This window comes from Macadamia integrifolia, chromosome 1 (assembly GCF_013358625.1).
Source record: "Macadamia integrifolia cultivar HAES 741 chromosome 1, SCU_Mint_v3, whole genome shotgun sequence".
NCBI lineage: Eukaryota > Viridiplantae > Streptophyta > Magnoliopsida > Proteales > Proteaceae > Macadamia > Macadamia integrifolia.
In genome coordinates this window covers 27,752,420-27,758,589 of record NC_056557.1, presented here as the reverse complement: position 1 = coordinate 27,758,589, position 6,170 = coordinate 27,752,420, and positions in this window count along the sequence as shown.

The window sequence follows — 6,170 nt, the reverse complement described above, 5'->3', positions numbered from 1 at the left end:
ATACAAAACTATGCAAATTTTGATTTTTTTTAATGAATTTTGGAGTGTTTCGGTTTCTTACCGGTTTGGTTTCAATTTCGGTCTGGGTTTTGAGCCGATTTTGGTTTGGTTTCGGGTTCATTCGGTTTTCGGTGCGATTCGATTTGGTTTTGGGGTTGCAATACTCCAAACCAAACCGAACCAATAAGGCTTTGGTTCGGTTTGGTCTGGTCCGTGTTGTTATCGGTTTGGTCTGGCCGGTTTTACCGGTTCGGTTTAGGAATTGACACCCCTAAGATTGGCTATGTCCGGTTGAGGCGGTTTGTGAATGGTCGGGTGAAGCGCGACTCAACGACTCAACGACTCAACACGTTTTCCTAATCTCAGTTATGCAATACTTTATAAGTGAAATTAGGGGTGTCAATTTTGAGCCCATACTAATAGGCTCGACCAAGCCCGACACATTTATTGCCCAACTTAGACTGGTCCAATTGAGCATGATATGTTTATTAAACGAGCGTTTACGGTGCAGGTAGCTAGCACGAAAGTCGTCTGATCAAACCGACACCTTTATACGCTTGGCTTGAACTAACTCGTTGTAGCCCAACGCGACTCGACTCCCTTTACTACTACATAAATTTTCTATTTTGCCATTGCTTTTAAGAAACTAATTAAACTTTTTTTAGGTAAATAATTAAGATTTTTTACCATTTGCTTCGTAAAAGGATTTCATTTAATTAAGCTTTGTTTTGTAAATTGCAATGATCATAATTTTTTTTTTTTAAGGACAACCATAATTTCATATCATTTCTCTTATTTATTAAAGATTTGTGTCACATATTTCTATGCATTCAACCCACTTGAAAAAAGAATTTTAGGGTAGGCACGTTTAAAGCTCATTTAGATTTAAATAGGTGCATAGCCCAATTAAAGCCCGATACCAACTGGCCCGATTATAAACAATACCATACCCCCCAAAGCTAGGTCCGATTACTTTAACCGGCATTCACGGTGCAAAGCTTCCAAGTAGTCAAGCCCAGCTAAGCCCGACGGAGACTGGCCTGACCTGACCGGTTGACACCTGTTGGTGAAATAGTCATACTCGGAGGACACTGGCTAGGCCTATTGGTTGTGCCCTGGGCATAGTTTAAGAACACAAAATTGGGATCGGGTTCGATCAAGGTCGATCCTAATTTGGATCTGCTTGGATTGGATTGAAATACCCTTGGATTCAATTTCAAAATCGTTTCTTTTATTGTTTCACCCTTCATTCGTACCAATACATTGATACTTGATACAGCATTGGACAAGAATCGAGATCAATCAAGGCTGATACCGTTCTAATCCAATTCCTCAAACCATGGCCATGGGTGCAGGAGTAGTTTCCAGGGTCAAAGACTTGTCTTGGTATCGAGTCTCCCTCCCACACAAGGATTTGATTGGTCTCCAATTCTTCATCCACCAATTCCCTACCTATGTGCAACATGTGTTTCATTCTACTTTGAAGCTTAATTACTGTATGGCAGATTCATATTACTATATATATATATATATATATATTTCCCAATACGTTAATGGTTTGTATTGAAAACTAAGTTCTTCAATTAAGTTACATTCGTTTGGCTTGCATCCTCTCAAATTTGGAGAGGTCCCATTTTCTTGTAGCATAACTCCTTCCAATCAAGTACAAAATGGTACCCATACTGAATGAGCATACCTCCCTTGGGGATCTTATATCCATGGTCATCTTTCCCTTTTATTCTTGAAAGGATATAATGGTGGTAAAAGTTTTCCCAAATTCCAACTAAAAATAGGGCAACGCCTACATATTTCAGATCAACTAGATGGTTCAAGGGATTCCTCATGTCAATTGTGAGGCATAGATCAAGCTTGTTGTGTTGATGAAATAGCTGTCATGTTTTTCCAACTGGACGACTCCTAGGTGGGAGAGAGCATAAAGAATGAGTTTGAATCAAATACAAGTCTTCAGCAAACCTCGCAGAAAGATTCAAGATGTCACAAATATGTGCCTTTTGAGTTTTATATGGCCTATATACTGCCATAATGGAGGGCTTTAAAGGCATTTGGTCATTTCCTAAGCATTATAGAGTCCATGAGTCCTAAAGCACAGAGACTTAAGGGACTCTCTGATATCTCAATTAGATCTCTCTGTAAAAAATAATTCCAAGTAAAATGGAAAAGGTATGATCCCTCTGAAGGGGAGTCTACGTGGATGTTTGTAGTTGACATATGCTGCTCTACTCCCTTATCCTTAAACTCCTGCCACGTGATAAAATTTGTCGTCCACTCTACTCTTTTACCGCCTGAGTTTGGATCCATGATCCCTTTTCTATCAAGTGTGGAATCCCAAACATTGGTCGACCCGATCAATGTCTCCTGAATTTCATTCTTTAACCCTTTAAAACTTAACCTCAAACGGGTCGGGTTCTTCCTCGACACTAGAGATTTTCTTGATCCATGTACTCCACTCTCTAACAGGTAAAGAAGCATCGTGGCAGGCATGTGCATGGGTAGCAGCGGTGGATGGATGCATGGATCATGGTTGCAACTTGTAATGGCGGATCATGAGTGATACATGGCAGCAACAATCAATGGTTGAGAAGCTTCCTAATTCATCCAACAATCAATAAGATGCTAGCATGTACGTAAGATTCCATTCTACACTTTTAGTGTGTGTGTGTGATACTTTATTTGTGCAAAAAAATTTTGAGAAGATGTTTCCATAATTCTAAAGCCTAGTTATGATATCTTCCAACTCAATATATTCTTCAAGATATAAGGAACTATTGCATATTCCAGATGTTGTTTATGTTGGAATGGTGTGGAGGATGTGCCTCATTTTTTTTTTTTTTCTTGTCGTCCCTTCTCAGCTTCTGTGTAGGGAAGATTATTGCAGAAATGTCGACCTAGATTGGGGAGGATTAGCTCCTTTGAAGAAGAATGGAGATGGGTGAAGAGGATTTTTAAAGGGAAATCATGTTATTATAGTTTGAATAAACTGGTGATTTGTGTAGCAGTGTGCCACATTTGGGTGGAGAAGAATATGAGAAGATGGACTAGGGGTGTCAATCGGTTGGGCCAAGCCTGGCAGGCCTACATCCTCAGACCATGAATTACTTATTTAAGGAATGAGTCGGTCTCGATCGGTATTGTGTCGGGCTTGATCGGGTTCTGGGCTTTAATCGGGGTTCTCCTAATTGGGCTAATCGGGCTATAATCGGGCCCTAAACGGGGTAATGTACCACTAAAGCTTTAAACGGGTCTTAAACGGTCTTTACTTTTCTTAGATTTAAGATACTTTAATTTATTTTATTAAGTTATCGACAATTTTGAAAAGATATTACACTTAATTACAGTCAATAATTGATAAAAAAAAAATATATCAATATATATCATATTCTATCCAAAAAAATCAAAATACCTATATAAATGGTCGGGGTAAACGTGTCGTTCTAAGTCAGGCTTGTAAACTAGCCGGCCCGGTTTGAAGACCCATAGGCCTTACCCCTTACACCGTGTACTACTTATTTATAAACGGGCTTATCCAAATCAACCATAAACATGTCAGGCTCGATCAGGCCTACCGATACGGGCTTGAAATTGACACCCCTAAGAAAGACAACCAACTTAAGAATTATTTAACAATTGTGGAATTCTTTTGCTTTTGAGGTTCAAAATAAAACTACTCTAAATGTAGAAATTGTTTGGATACTCCCAGCAGTTGGCATATTACCAATTCTTGTAATATCTCAGTGACTTTGTTTTCTACCATTGTAGAGTAGAACCTTGTTAATGGCTTAGAGTTTTTCTGGAATGCATTTATTTTTCCCCTTGTCCAATTTTGAGAATGTCCTCATATATTTATAACAGGTTAAGTGATACATCATATTTACCCATAAAAAAAAAAAATGATTTGGCACATATAACCCATTAAATAGATCTGAGATCCACTTAATTGGTTTATCTAAACTTAATGCTCCGTCGAATATATGGGCATTCCCCTTCTTTAGTCGTTGTTGCTTTTTTTTTTTTTATATCAAATTTATTACGGAGGAAAGAAAGAGAGGAGGAAGAATCTACAAGAAGCTTGGATAAACAAAGGATTCACTTTGCCAAAAAAAAAAATGTTCTAAAGCACATGGGGTCCTCAATTTCAGATAAGGAACACATTAGAGGTAGATTATTCTTCTTTGAAGATCACATCCTTACAGTGAACATCAACCCTGGTATCTTAAACAGTGAGAGGGCGGGTCCTAGTTTTGTCTGGAAATTTCCTGGACTCTCAACCTGTATATGATATATGGTGGAGCAAAAGGCCAATTTTCCAATATCTCCAATGTTGTCCCTACCAAAAGTTGATACCTAAGCTGACTCTGACAACATAGAAGAGAAAGGGAGCTTATTTAGGAAGCAATCAATCAAGGTATCACCATATATCTTGATAGTGAATGAGCATGGGGAAATAGGTGATCCTTACTTTCCAACCATGCCTAACAAAAGCAACAATAAGGAGGACCATAATCTGAGGAACATAATCTGTTGGGTCCCAACTGACACTGAGGGAGAAGGGTGAATCAATATGCCACATCATTTTTCATTTTCCAAATGTACCCATGATATGGCAATCATTGTTGATATTTTAATAGATATACACATAGTCTACCGATGCTACCCAGAGCTATCTCACAACCCTTACACTGCAAGTTCTATCGCATTATACATACACAATCGTATACACATCCATACTACACAAACAAGTGGCTAGGTCTACCAAATATACACACCCCATACTGTAGACAAACGCTCTAATATATAATAAACATAAGCATAACCATAATAAAAAAAATATGTGCTTTGGCCAGTTGCCTACATGCATAGAGTAATGCCTACTGTTAGGCTTAGCATTTACTCAATACCAATTATAATTGCACCCACAACTAGGGAACACATTCTCTATTTTCATCATTGACCAAACAAATGTTAGAATGATTTGAGAGGCCACACCCATGAGAGATATGTTTAGGTAGTGTTAACTACTAAGGAACACATTGTCCCTGTGTCCAACACCCACTAGACACCAAATACAAAATTAGGGTTGGGCGTATATCAATGTTCTACAATAAAATCCCACATAACATAGGTCTATGTTAGTATAACTTAACCAAGCATACAATGGAAATACAGTAAATCAAATGTGCAGGTCAATGGGTGTAGAATAACTTACAACCCTGTATTGTCTCTGATCACTGGTTTTCGGAGATCGAATTGGGAACTCTAATTGGCTATTGGAATATTCATTTTCCACCATTTGATAGAGAAACTGAAATTTTCAAATGTATAATGGACCATAGATCTGACAGTGCCTGAAACCCTCTAGCAGTAGTGTATGATACATACACTCTCTCTTCTTTCGCTCTTTCGTTTCTTTGCTTTCTTCCCTTTCTTTCCTCCTTCCTCTTCCTTCTCTTTTCTTTTCTTCTTCCACTCTACTTTCTTGTAGGGAAAATACTATTTTATCAATGGAATTTCATTAACACTTCAAGGTGGCTTCAATGGAGCCTATGAATGCCAAGGAAGATAGGTGAGTAAAGGTGCATTTTTAAAGCATTTTGATACGGCCAAATTGATTGCCCAGTAGGGTAAGGACACGCGTCGTTCACCTGGACATGTGTCACCCACCTGATAGAGGCTGCAAGGACTCTACCACATCAACCGCGTGAAGAGAATATTCCCCACGAAGGGGATAGGATGTCTCCCAGTAGGACTCTAAAAGGAAAGGAGGTGGACCCGAGGAGGACTCCTCCAAGGAAAGGGGAAAGCCTAAAACCCTACGAGCAATATAAGAGGGCCCGAGAGGAGGGAAGAAGGTAAGCATCAAAACCCACACCATTACTCTTGTAAAAAAACTGTGAGGCCGATCTCTAACTTGAGTGTCGGAGGACTAACCCCGGACAGAGCTCCGGGCCTCTGCGTCTGTACTTGTGCAGGATCAGCTCATACGAATTTTTGGCAGCAATAGATTGGCGTCATCTGTGGGAACGACAGTAATGATGGGGAGAACCTCCAATCGTAAGAAAACGAGAGCAACATCGAACATGAACATAGGGGAGGAGGAACCTTCAGGAGGGCTCCCTCCCTTAATGGAAATTGGACGAGAAAGGGGGAACGAT